The sequence below is a fragment of the Hippoglossus hippoglossus genome, chromosome 23, assembly GCF_009819705.1.
Source record: "Hippoglossus hippoglossus isolate fHipHip1 chromosome 23, fHipHip1.pri, whole genome shotgun sequence".
Classification (NCBI taxonomy): Eukaryota; Metazoa; Chordata; class Actinopteri; order Pleuronectiformes; family Pleuronectidae; genus Hippoglossus; species Hippoglossus hippoglossus.
In genome coordinates this window covers 14,543,814-14,558,000 of record NC_047173.1, presented here as the reverse complement: position 1 = coordinate 14,558,000, position 14,187 = coordinate 14,543,814, and the positions used below count along the sequence as shown (strand labels likewise).

Genomic DNA, 14,187 nt, shown 5'->3' with positions numbered 1-14,187 from the left:
TGGGCGCCGCACACAGTGAGTCTATCCCTCAGTCTGTTTGTGTTCCACCGACGCAGTGTAGTCTCTGGACTCTGTCGGCAGTCCTGTTCCTGTCAAGTCAAATAACAGCATTTCAAATAGGCTCCTCGCTCTGACACGGCGAGCCGGCTCAATGGGAGGCCACAGAGGTTCCAAAGAGAAACAAAAAAGGAGGTTGGGGAAATTTGCTGAACTCGACCCCGTGTCTGCTGCAGAATGCAAAAAGAAGCGCACCCCGAGTTCCACAACACCGTAATGCACACAAGCTTGGATAACCTCAGAAGTGTCCAAATACCCTTCTTGCTGGCATTTCTTCCAAATGTCAAATCATTCACCTGAACGAGCCACACAGACCTTCAGGGATCTGCGTTCGCTAATGTCAAACCAAACCCAACCCGAGCTTTGGACGCTGTCTGCTCTCTCACAGAGACGCCGGAAGGGGGGGGAGGTAAAGACAACCAGGTCTCAGACGACTCGGTCACGCTGCACTTATCGAGCGAACTTGTAATCTCAGGCTATGTTTTGTCTCTTAAATAACCCGGTCATGTTTATACTGTGGAAGTGTCTCATGACCCGGTTTCCTGTGCAACTTGCAATAACACTGCATGTCTGCATACTCCAGTGATTTCCTCCACCGGCCCCCAAGGTGCTGCAGAGACACAGGACGGTTGTCTTGTCCGAGGGAGGGGGGGCGCGAAAAAGACTAGACGTCCACCAAATGCCATCAAATGAGACAGTGGTATTTACGACCATTATCTGGGCTGTGTCTCACGTTCACTTTGGAAAAAGACAGTGCAGACAGAGTTCATAAATCAAATTGGCCCGAGCGCATAAAAGAATACTGCGGTTTTCAAAAGCCTCGGGGCATTAAAGGCAACACAGGATGAACCCGATGAACACCTGAGGCAATAAACAGAGCTTCACTTGCAGGGGAGCAGATATAAACTGACAGAGAATCCAGAAAACAATAACAGACGATCATTGTGTCTAAACTCAATAACAGCAGCTCAGGTTGGGATGAATAGCAGCCGCCCGCCTCACTGGCTGCATTTACATCTTGGCAACAGATGATTTGAACCTGATTACTTTTACACCTGGCATTGATACAGATCTGCATTTTGCACATAGAGATCCAGCCACGTCCTCCCTGTGTTTGCATGAGGCCAAACACCAACGGAACAAAGATGGAAGAATGGAAGAAGACGGCAGCCAAGCGTGAATCAGCTCTATTTTGTGTGTGTGTGTGTGTGTGTGTGTGTGTGTGTGTGTGCTTGTTTTTTAGAGCAGCGAGGATCTTCGTCTCTGATCTCCGTCTCCCACTCCGTCCATACGAGTGTCTTGAATAACGTCCACAGTTGAGGACTGAGGAGAAATAACTGACGTGACAGCTCCCCAAAGGTGAAGCCGAATCACCTTGATCGCCCCCTGGTGGGTGGCTGTAGCATAGGTCATGAACCCTGCCTCCTCCGTGTTAGCAGATTTGACATAGACATAACTGAAAAGTCAAAATACACTTTAAATAAATGTTTCTGTAATTTAAGTTATTTCTTATCATACTTTCCGATATGTTAGATTTTAATTCGTTATGTGATGCTATAAAAACAACGTAGCTATTGGCCGGATCCCGATATAAACTCCAAGTGCAACTTATACCTGGTTGAGCATTTATGGAGTCTTGGGTCTTCTTCCCTCTTCCCTGCTCTCCCTCTCTAATGCTTAACTCATGTCCAGGATATTTTATTTTTATTTTTGTACCATGAGAGGAAGTGGAGACACGTCGTCCATATTCATATACAGTCTGTGTTTGGAGCACCACCTGAGGTTTGGCAAATTGGATCACACTCTCGCGTGCATGTTCACCTGTACTTTCATCTCTATCCGATTGCAGACCAGTCGCCCGAAAAACACGTTTAACTACCGGCTCCCTCAGCGAGCGCCGCCGTGGCTCTCCTGCTGCGTCGAGAGCCGTGTTTACCTTCTGATTTGATCCACAACACCCAGGGTCAGGGACCAGTGTTTATCTGTTGAGTGTGTACACAGTGTTGAGCTTCGTGTCGAGCCATCTGTCTCCCAGGCAGCTGTAATTCAGCTTTGATTTCACACGCGCTCTTTTTTCCTCTGTGGGAATGTGAAGAGGGTAATCCTTTCATACAGTTGCAGACAATCCGGGAGACTGCGTGGACAAATGTTTTCTTCCATTGTCACCAGGCACACAAGACATTTTCTCAACCCCCAGAAAACCCTCTTGAGCTGAACCAGTGAATGTTTTCTCAAATGACTGATTTATACAACTGTGGTTAAAAAGGAAAGTCACAGCACTTTCTAAATACCCGTCCCTTTTATTGGCCTGGAGAGGAAGTGAGTACCTCGTCAATGCCTCACGAGGAGACATCTTTTCGACGTGAAATAAAACCGAAGGTGAATCTGCCGTTTCATTTCCGCAGGTTAATGGACAAATGTCTCTCTCACGCGTCTCCGAGCTTATGTAACACAGACTCGAGCTTTTAGGCACAGAAAGAAATACAGCGCAGGTTTATGTATCAGTCACCTGACGACTCATGAACGGGCTTTCAAATACAGAATTGGAGGTTTTTATCGGGGACAGTTGCAAAGTGAGAGTCGGAGATAATCAAGCGCAGCCCTCAGGCTGATGTGAACTTTAGAAAAACCTTTCACGTGTTTCGAAAGAGGATAATACAAAGTTTTTTTTTTAACGTAGCAACACTTGTATCTTCAGGCTTTTGCTAATGGACGACAGAGATTAATGCTGAATAATGGCATCTGCAATACAGATCGTATATCCATCCACTGTTTGTCTTTCTCTGTGTGGAACGCGTTGCAGGAGATAGAGCAGGTCTTCTGAGGATTTCTGTCATGGCAACAACATTCATAGAATCACTTCCTTTTTTAGCAATTTCTCTACAAAGTAAAAGCACAATTCCAAATATCTTATTTGCCTCAAGCTGAATTACAGAGCTTTCATTTTAAAAAGTTGTGAAGTCGAGTCTGAACATTGTTTCGATTGCGTAACAGACCTCTGTGCGTTAAGTTGACTGATAGATTCAATTTCACGTTATGATCCTGTTGGAAAAAAGCTGCGCAAATAACTGATTATGTGTTGAGCTATTTCCGTCTGGAGCAAAGTGGTCTGAGCATCATTAACTGTATCCAGGAGAAACAACAGAATGACAACAACAAGAGGCCAGTGATTCATTGTTGGCATTAAGTACACGGTGCCTCCATTTGGCGATCAGTCCTGTTTATCAGCTTCGGGCAGGTTTGTAATTAGGACAGCAATACCTCCAGGAGTACACTTTGACTTTTATTGCCCATTGAAATAGAAGACGGAAGCTAGCAGCTCATTGACTTGCACTTAGAAGTGGACGGATTAATGCCCAGCTATTTGTAATGCATCACACGCATACTGTAGTGTAATCTGTGGCAAATCTTACAGGAGTCTCAATGGGATATTCCAGCTCTTCCCTGTGGTGTTTGGCCATTATCTGTTTAGTCTTTAGAAAAAGTTCAGATGTTCTTCTCCGCCTTGTTTGTCTGTTTAAATGAATTTAAGCCTCTTTTGTATCTGCAGTGGCAGATTTGTTTCCCGGCACAAGCAAATCCTCCTATTTAGAGCAGAATTTAAAGAAACAGAGAGACGGAGCTGAACTTTGTACGCTTGGATTTCATCCCCTGAAAGACTGAGTGCTCTTCCTGTTGGCTAATTGCTTGTTAGTGCTCCTCACCCCACGAGGAGAAAGAGTCACACAGGGCTACTTCAAAAAACACCCACACACGCAGCATCTGCAGCAGCACATGCAGATATTAAGCCGCCCTGTCATGTCGGCGCCGTTTACAAGAAGTAGCCTCTGCACCCTGAGACGTGTCGCGAAAGTCACAGCGCCTAGATGAAAGCGTAAAAAAGAAATCACTTGACCGAACTCTGTTCAGAATGTTTGCTTTTCTCTCCGTGCACCTTAACTGTGTGTGCAAACTATAGTTCAGCAGTTCAGAGGAAAAACTTCAGGCTTTTTTTAAGCTGTCGAACAATCTCCCATCATCGAGGAGAATCAGGACCCGCTGGCAATGACAGTGGCTCCTCCCTGCCCAGGTCCAATAAGAGCAAACAGGCTAAATGAATGTTTTATGGAGCCGACGATAACGGGGGAGCCAGAGTTTGAAGTAGCCGGCTGGAATTATCTGGTAGTGAGGCCTCTGAGTAATTAAGAGCAGGGAATGGCCGCCCGACATTATTTTCTGGATGATCGAGCGGCAAGACCGAGGAACACCTGAGGCTTTTGGAAGCGGAGCCCATTCGTCAGGATCTCCAGAGATTGTGAGGATCACACCGCAACTGCAACTGCTGCTGCTGCCACGACGACTGTTCAGCTGCTGTTCAGATTCTCCCACTGACTGAAATGTATGGTTCTATTATGCTGGATTTAAAAACAATGCTGGGGAGGACGGGCTTCAGCCGCAGCACCAAGGACAATTTAGAGGCAGCTTGATTTAAAAGAAAATGTAAAGTCTCCTTCAAGGCCTGGCCGTGATGTCACTGTTCTTTTTCTTTCAGTGCCACTAAAACATAAACAAATCTTAATTTCCCTCTCCTGGCTGAAGTTCAGCATCACCATGGTGACCGGGTTTGGTGTAAAGCAGGCGCACTGACCCAACATGAGGCGTCACGACCAGATTTCCGTGCACAAACTAAAGAATGAAAGACAAGTTCTTGCATGAGAGAGAGAGAGAGCAGCATTTCAACCGCAGCTGAAACTATGAGGCCTGACTGTCTTTGTGGATGGTAAAAACTTTACGGATGATGTGAGTAGCGTCACACACAGATAAACAATGGAGCGATGAAGCAGAACACCGAGTTAAAGATCTCTTACGTTATTATGAGAAGTGTAAAATACATTTTTTTGCCTTCTTTATGAAACCGTGGCAGGACAAATTAGAATACGCTGGGCCGCCACGGTCTAGATAATTAATGGGATTAATTAACGGCATAAACCTTGGCGGACGCATGTGCTCTCAGAGTGCCCTTGTAGTTATCTAATGTATTGCATTATGAATATGATCTGTAATTGCTGATGGCACTCTTATTGATTTACAGTCTACGTATATCTACCAGAATGATGTATAATGGCAGAGCCGTATACTGTATATGCTCCGTCTTTCAGTTTGGGTCCTGGAGGAAGATAGCTTAACACAAGGCTGGATCAAACCCGCCTTCAATCATCTCTTAGTTATATTACTATAGGCCTAGACCGCCCGGGGACTTCCCATGATGCACCAGCGCTCCTCTTCCCCCTCGCCATCTGTATGTATTCATCTCACATTAATGCATGTTTCTAACTTGGCATCTTCCCTCTAACATAGTTTTCTCCTCCTGAACGACTGAAAACAACCCCCATGATCCTTCTTTGCTACAAATATCATCATTATTACAACGGTTCACATTGTTATTGTTATCATCGCTATTATACGGAACTTAGTTTGGTTTATTTGTTTATTCAGAGGCCACGCACGACACAACTGTAGAGTTTGAGCCATAGAGCCAATTTTCCTCTGCAGCCCCTGCTTGTGCAATACTAAAAACCAGTTACCATTTTTAATGCCGTGGCCTATCAGTGTATATTATATGTATTTTAGTTTTTAAGTTTTTATGACATGAGAAAAAGCTCTGAAAACCAACCTGCCCAGCACCAAACACACAGACAGACAAAGTTAGCAAATAGCTAGCAAACATTGTGGTTTCCAAATTGTGTTTGCAGCTCGTTTCTGCTGCCTCCAAGTGGCGGAAACTGAGTTGTACTTGCAAGCGATTCTTCTTGTACCCAAACCAAATTACCTGCCCTTAATGAACTCCTCACTCCTTAAGTCCCTGCTCCTGTCGCCTGATTGGCTCACTTTGTCCAGTGAATCAATCAATCAATCATCCCTTTGTCAGACAGTCAGGGACCGATGAAGTTGTTCCAATCCAGCCACAAACAAAGCGATATGAGCAGTTCTTTTGAATGACTCTCAGAAAGAACCCGGCAATAAGCTCCAGTCGCCTTTAAAGAGCCCTAATGCCCACCATTATGAGCCATGAGTGACTTCATCATCACGCCGCCGCTTCTGCCGCCTCACTCAGCTACTGTACTTGAATGAAAGACGTCAATTCCATCTCTTTGCAGAGGTCAGGCTCTTCCAATAAGAGGTCAATACTCCTGAATCACGTGAGATGTGGATCCACGCGGACTTCAGGGAGACGCAGGGCTGATTTCATACAAATAGGTTTTATGAGCAATTACAGTGTCGCTGGATCCATTTGTGTGTTGATGAAATATGCTGACACGATGCTGTAAGTCGAGCTCAGTCCATTGATCCTGGGCCTTTTGTTACAAATGCAATTACACTGGGTTTGTTTCGTCCAACTCTCCCTCTGTCGGCCACATAATGACCGTAAGGAGGAATCTCCCCTCCTCCCATCCTTTTACCAATCAATGCCACTCCCTGCCTTCTGTGGTTCGGTGACACTTCTTTTTATTGTTAACCTCTGCAATCACCCGGCACCTGATAAGGAGCACGACTACCAGTACAACAGCCTTTTGTCCCGAGAACTGAAGATTCAGTATATCTGCATCTGAAAACCTCTCCCTCGCTGGACTACATGGACATTTCAGCTCCTTAAACCATATTTAGTCAATAACCTCCTCATCCTGACCCTGCTTCCTCCTTTCAGATACTCACTTGTACCCGACACGTTCGCCATTATGTAAAAAAACCTCCTCTTTTCATCTCTTCCGCTAAAACAAATCTGCACATTACAGCAGAACCATTCTTCTGCCTCGTCTCAATCAGATCTCCAACACCCGGCCGACGCTGCGTGGACTTCCTGGCTCATCCTCCGCGCGGAGCCCGCCCCCCCCCCCCAAAAAAAACAACATTTTAATTGCGTTTTTTAAAATAAAATAAATAAAGTGTGCCGAGGTAGGGAAAAAAAAAAGAGAAAGCGATTAGAGCGGGAGCTCAGTGCAAATATAGGCGCCTACTGTGGTTGAAAGCGTGATAATTAGACATTCCTTTCTGTGTGTGCCAGCTACACAGATTCACTGATGTGCACTGTGCAGCCGCTCCTCATCCGTGAAGCTTATGTCCATGGAATGAAGCAACTCACCAGCTAAATTTAACAAACCTCAAGTCGAACACCGTTTCCCCCCGGATTGCCAAAAACATAGATTTATCATCAATGTGCACTGGTGGAAGGTAGATGCATCGAATCATGAGTCCCCCTCCTCTCTGTCCTCGTTGGTGAGAGTAAAGAGGAAATGATATTCGGTTCTGTTTTGCCTGTAAATACATTTACATCCTGGTCATTTCTTAACAGTAAGTGTTTGTCAGGTTTTCACCACAGGGGGCGACGTGCATCACTTTTAAACACGACTGCAACAAATTTAACGACCAACTGAATTCATTCATCAACGACACACAATCTGATAATCAAATTACTCCCATCGCTTTACATGCCAATAGGTGTTATTCACACGTAGTCACTGGCCACATGCAACACACAAATCAATGTTTGTCGTCATCCGCTATCACACTCAAGCACATCGACAGCTCCAGGGGAAAATCCTGCACGCTGTGGAATATCTGCATCGCTAATGTAATATCGATAGTTAGAGAAAGACGTAGCCACAGTTCCGACCTCGGTAAACCTCGGAGAAATTGAAAAGCCCATCAAAGAAGTGTTCAGTCACAGTGCATCCAAACCTCATCCATCAACGGCGACACGTCAACGAGGATGATGAGTGGAAATGGACGGCAACAGGTCGGAGAGGCTTCTGGGAAGTTGCAGGGAGAGGAGAGTGATCGCAGTGGACAGGAAGCACGGCAGGGGAAACCAAGGGAGTGGTTCTTGGTTCGAATCCCGGTTTCGAAAGTCCGGTTTCCCCCCCACAGTCCAAAGAGGTTAATTGGAGACTCTTAACCGGCTGCAGGTGTGAATCTGACTGTGTCTCTTTAGGTCGACCCTGCGATACTCTCGAAATCCATCACCCCCCCCCCCTTTCGCCCAATGTCAGCTGGGATTGGCTCCAACACCCCTCCCCTTCCCGGTTTGGTTGATGGATGAATGAATATGGCAGTTTCATGAAGAGCTCACTCGTATCCACCACTTTTTAAGATCTTCATATTTTTCTGAACTGTAAAAAGTCATTAACTCACTAACCTGCCTCAGTTCTTGTAATAAAACTAAGGACATTAGGTAAATTTAATGAACTGAAACTGTGAAAGTGTGAGAAGAATCTAAAGAGGGCCCTGTTTGAGTTGTTAGTACATTGTCATGTTAAAAGAATGGATTGTTTTCCCATTTGTTGACATTATAATTACATTTTCTATCATAAGGATTATAATGTGATTATTCTGTGTATAGAATCTATATATATATATATTCACAGCTTCTTTTGAACTATTAACTGTTGGTTCACAAACATAAAGAAGTAGTTCTTCACTCTGGCTGTGGTTTAAAAGGTTCGTAGATTGTGTTGAGTGATTTATGAAACCCGAAGGTTTTCTTGTGGCCGCACAAATTGTGTTTTCTATAGAAACATAATAGGCTGTCAAAAAGCTTTATCTACAGCTAAACAAATGGCTGTGGTGCAAAGCCGCTGGTTCGGGTGTTGGATCCGATGATGAAGTATCCACACAAGAAATGAACATTTACTGAAAAAGCAGCAGGTGGAAAATCTATCTGTGGTCACGTCGATGCTGATTATATCACTGTGGCTGTTCCCCAGCAGGAACAACAACAACAGTGCAAGTCTGAAGCAAGACGAACTTTCTGGATTCCAGACAGAAGCAAAAGGCAAATCCGTGTGTCGACTTTTATTTGGCAAGACACCAAATCACATTCCAAGTTGGAGCCGTGCATGAGTGTTCAAGAGCAGCACCAGAAACTAGAGGCGACACGAGTCCCTTTTTGTTTACCTGCCATCTCCTCAAACAAAACCAATTACTGCCAGAGACTTAATCAAGGTCAAGGCACAGCACTCATTCACCCACTGCACAGCACAAAGCCACATGACAACACTCTGCACAGATGCTGCTGCAACATATACTCTGTTTAACCACAAAACCCTCGTACACATCATAACTCTTCTCTGTTCCAATGCACAAAAACCTCCTTCTCTTGATGTTTAGCAGAGTGAAATGAGCCAAAGCAAGAAGATCACAAGTAAGCCATCGTCCCACTGCACTGATTCATCATGACACATGTAATAGGTGGAGCAGACATTTGCGTTTTTGGCTCCTCTTTTCATTCACATACGCAAATACAACATTTAAATTGTCATTTTCATCCGGATTCTTAAAGAAAATGGGGAATGCAGCCCCTCAGCTGTAGCGTCAATCGGAAATGTGGCTTCTACCTCCGATTATCGAGTCGTGCATGTGGATTTATGTGCAACTAAATCACTGCCATTTACAGCGAGACTCTGACTCTGTGCGTAAAACCTCTCCAACTATAAGACGCGCAGCCACACAGGTCCAAGGAACCTGCAGTCTCAGGTCCTTCGAGTTGCGTTGCGCTTTTACGCACGTAGGCGAAATCACCTCTCATTCTCCGGTCTCCAGATCTTAATGTGCATATGATAACATCACATTGGGGTTTGCTTGGCATGTATTTTTTTTCTGTTTGGTGATCGGGGAAAACTGAAATCAAGCGTGATTGATCGAATCGAGGAGACAAGAGAGGAAAGTGCTTCAGGGCAAATGCAGACTCGCACAGATCTGCGGCGTCTCCAGCACCAAACGCACGATTAGACATCAGGGTCGTCAACACAGACGAAGGCAGTTTGATTCTGTAGTGACTCTTGAGAAACTAAACCAGTTGACGTTTCGCGAAGACAGGAATCTAATGACGTGGAGGACGCTTTTCATCCAAAGCGCACGAGTGGGTGCCACCGACGCAGCAATTACCAGTTAACCCCTGCTTGGCATTTACTTGGAAAAATAACCAAATCACATTTGTTGGAAGCGTTTAATGGTTGAGAGACTCCAGAGCAGGGGGGGGGGGTGTAACTGCGCTTATTCAGCCTGATATTTGACGAGACCAGCGCGTAATCCACTATCCACTGAGGGGGGGGCGTTCGGTTGAAATGCAAACTGGTGATGACATGAAACGATGCCATTTGGGGGAAAGAATTCACAGTTTGAAATCAAGCACAAATAGTCTTTTAAGTTCCGCTCTCCTCTCTGCCTGCGATGCGCCATATGGCACAAGCAGGTCTGGAGCTACAGCATGTCGTTGCCCGTGAGCTCACCATGCAAAGCCCCCCCCCCCCCCTGCACATCTTCTACACGATATTCCATCTTTCTTTTCACCATAATCACACATAATTCGATTGGGATTCTCTTTGCAGAAGAAAGTTACGCACAATTCATCAGTATTGCAACTAAAATCCAAAAGAAAAAACACTCCCACAAAAACGCACTGTGAAGATCTACTTCACATGTTTGGGCTTTTTTTTTAACGCACTGGCTTTATACGAGCAACAGTTATACAGACACAGCTCCGTATCTGGGAAGTCTCAAGTTCGATCCCCCTGGTAATAATAACCGACACCTCCTGTCCGAGGATCCGTGAGTAAAACATCTCAATAAAAAGCTGCTGTTTCTCGGTCACCGCACAAGAACAGACACGCTCCGTGTCCTGGTCAGAGGGATTTCGGTAAAAAACCTGCGTGAGGAGAAAATATCTCCACTCTGTTTGGTTCAGAAAAGGCAAACATGTCATATAAGGAAAAGGAGAAATACTCTTCCCGTGTCTTACCTGCTTTCATGCGGTCATGCTGGTGGTGTCTCTCGGTCCGCTTCATCGCACCGCGGCTGCATGTCTGGGGACATGCTTCTGGAGACGGGCTGTGGAGACGAGGAGCGCCTCGGCTGTGCGAGGCAGAGTGGGGGAGGAGGTGAGGGGGGAGGAGGTGTGTGTGCGTGTGTGTGTGGATGTGAGAAAGAGAGATAAGGGAAGGGGAGAGAGAGAGAGAGAGCAGTAAGAAGTAGGCTGGCACTTTCTTTGACGCTAATGATTCGTCGTTATATGCCTGTTTAGATTCAGGGGGGTTTTACCACGAGGGCAGCAACACGTGATTTCATTTTAATATAAAAACATTCGCCTAAAAGCTTTAAATTTATATCTATTCCTCCAATGCGCCAATTAGACCAGACAGGACCAGACACACATACCCGCAGTGTTCAAAGGAAATAGGACTTTAGCACTATAGCACAGAAACATATATATATATTTAATGTTTTGAGCTCAAGTTCATTCATTTTCTCGCACTTGTTGTGTCATAAAAAGTAGATTGTGTGTGTGTGTGCGTGTGTGCGTGTGTGTGTGTTCGTTCATTCAGAAAGGAATGGTGCGAGCTTTACGCACGGTTTGCGCACGGTTTACGGTTTCAGCACCGAGGAGAGCGCAACTCTGAGGAGGGGGCGTGTTCCCGATACTTGCAGGATTCACCTCTGATAGATGCAATCACCAACATTTTCATATTCAGCAAATCTTACATGTAGAGTCACCCCCACTAAATCCTCCCCCCCGGCCTCCGAAGCTGTGAAGCGTATCCTCCAAAAAATCTGCAAATGTAATGTGGATTCTTAGAAAAATCCCATTTCCAGTCAAACAGGGGGGTGGGGGGGTGGATGAGCTGGGGGCTGGACCAGCCAGCAGGAGGGAAGGCAAACCATTTTCTGGATATCTTGGAGCACGACAGAATGAATCACCAAACATTTACGCTCAATTAAACACATTTGTTTGCAACCGACTCTGAATGAAAACAAAGGAAAAGAAGAATTTTTAAATCTACGTTTCAACACAGCCCAGGATCTGTTCCTCTCTCTCTCTCTCTCTCTTTTCTCTTCCCTGCACAGGAACTGTTGATGACCACGTGACAGGGAGGACCTGCTCTTCATCAGCTTGTATACATTGTGCATGTAGGGCCTCCTCTCTGTGAGGAAGATGGCTCCTATTATCATGACTGATTTGCACTTATTGAGATTTACCCACTCTAAGTCTTGTTTGACAGGAGAGCTCTGGTGTGATGAATTACGACGCTGCTTCTGAAAAACCAGGCTGCCGGGTATTAAAAGGCTTAGTGTGATTTCACATCATTCGATTTTCTTAAAACCTGCCAGAGAGAAAAGATTGTTTAGGAAAACAAAGAGATGGGAACGTTTTACTGACATCTACTGGGGAAGTGATCCGTCCAGAACAGGAGGCCCAGTTAAAGCCAGTGCCGAAACCAATCAGGTCCACTCACCACACTGATGGACAGGTCACACCAACTTTGTTCCAATGACCCCCCCCCCCTTCTCATAAGAAAAGTATAAATAATCAGTTTTTACAGTTTCCATCACTCCACATTTCCAGAGAGCGAAGCCATTAGGCGCAGTGTGAACGGGGCCAATCCTGAACTTTGACTGTCAATTAAAATGCATCCAGTGGCACAGGTTCGAGTTTGGGAAACGCATGTGAACTGTACCTGAATTATTTAACAATGTGGCACCGGTAGGAGGTTGCATACAAAGCAGCCGGGCTCTGTCAAGAAAATAAAGATGGAGGCGAGACGCCATCTCATCCGATGACGGATGTGACGCAGTTTTACATATTTTTACCTTGGAGACGAGAAACAATGTGTTAATGGCTCGTGGGAATGTTCCAGGTTCTGTGATGCATTGTTAGCACCGGTATGTTCTCCTGACTGGATCCCACCTGACGGCCGGAGCCAAACATGCTGGGTGACAGTCAAAACACCCACTACACGCTATAGTTATTCATTCTGAGATAACATGAGTCACAGGATGTGCACACACTCTGCTCATTACTCCTGTGTGTGTGTGTGTGTCTGTGTGTGTGTGTCAGTGTAAACAGGCACCTAAATGGCCAGGGGCGGACCCGGTGTAGCATGTGCACCTGTGTCGTGCCGAGCCTCAAAGGCCTGTCTGAGTGCACCGCAATTAGTTGAGGAAAATCACAGTTTTTAATGGAGTCACTCTTGCCAAAGTAAAAAAGACGCCGCGAACTAACAAGTGGTCTAATGCGTCGTCCTGTAAATGGCAAATGCATCAAGTAGAGAGTAAGTGTTGTCGTGTCGTGGATGTGCGTGCGCTCTTCTGGTTTCATGTGTTGCACCGGGAATCTGTTGTGCGAGACGTCTGTGTTTATCTGCTCGTGTCGGATCACACAACAAACGTGAGGATTCAAAACACTTTGAATTACACATTGATATGTTATATAACAACAAATCAAATGTAAACACGTGAATTCGTGCTGTAAATCAGATTCCTTTAAAAATATATGTATAATTTAAATTCTATGAATATTTCAGCTGTATTGAGAGAAAATATCTGTTTCCACTTCTGTTCTTGGAAACAGGTGAAAAATTTGATTTTAATCTTAACAATCTTATGCAATATTCATCCAAACAAACACATTGTCTCCCGCGAGTCTATAAAAACATTCTAAATGTCACTTTGTGAATATAAGGCATTTATTTTTGGTTGATGTATCTTAACTGTTAAAAGATGGATCTACGTTTTATAATAAATACTTTATTCATCACTTCTCCAAAAACAGAAAAACACAGTCGGTGCAAATACCGATTTAAACAAGTTGGTGCAAAGGACAATGGATAAACTGAAGCAATAAAACAATCAATTCTTATTCTGTTGCATGTGAGGCAGCGTGGGAATATTAATACTGTTTGAAGGAAAACAAAAAGAAAGAAAGTCCTCTGCACCAATACAAATATTTTCTTTGGACTTAAACAGTAATAAAATGCTTCAACACATTTAATCATTGATACGTTAAATAAAAAATGTGTAAAACACAAAGTTAATAAAGCTTTTACACTTCTTCTTTAAAACCTTTAAAACGTAGACATCCTTGAAAGGTCATTTTTATCCATTCTCTAAAAGTGGAGAAAACAAACACTGACTTTTATTTAATATCACTGTGATTGCAAAGGTTAGACTTTATTTGAGAGAAACACTCAAAGAAAAGACACAGCATTGATCTTTTTATATACAGTATATATATTTTTATTCTACGTGCATTTACTACGTGCAGCTTCAGTGTTTTATATATGAATTAACTACATCGTGAACAATATGTTAATCCAAATA

General features: G+C 44.4%; 1 protein-coding gene across 1 annotated transcript in view; it reads right to left on the bottom strand.

Moving 5' to 3' along the window:
• chrm2a (cholinergic receptor, muscarinic 2a) overlaps nt 1–11,000 on the bottom strand; it is a 63,736-nt gene extending 52,736 nt beyond the window's left edge. The window contains exon 1 of the mRNA XM_034578258.1: nt 10,832–11,000. The gene's annotated coding sequence lies outside the window, so the exon portion shown is untranslated. The remainder of the gene's footprint in view (nt 1–10,831) is intronic.
• Between the last annotated feature and the right edge of the window lie 3,187 nt (nt 11,001–14,187).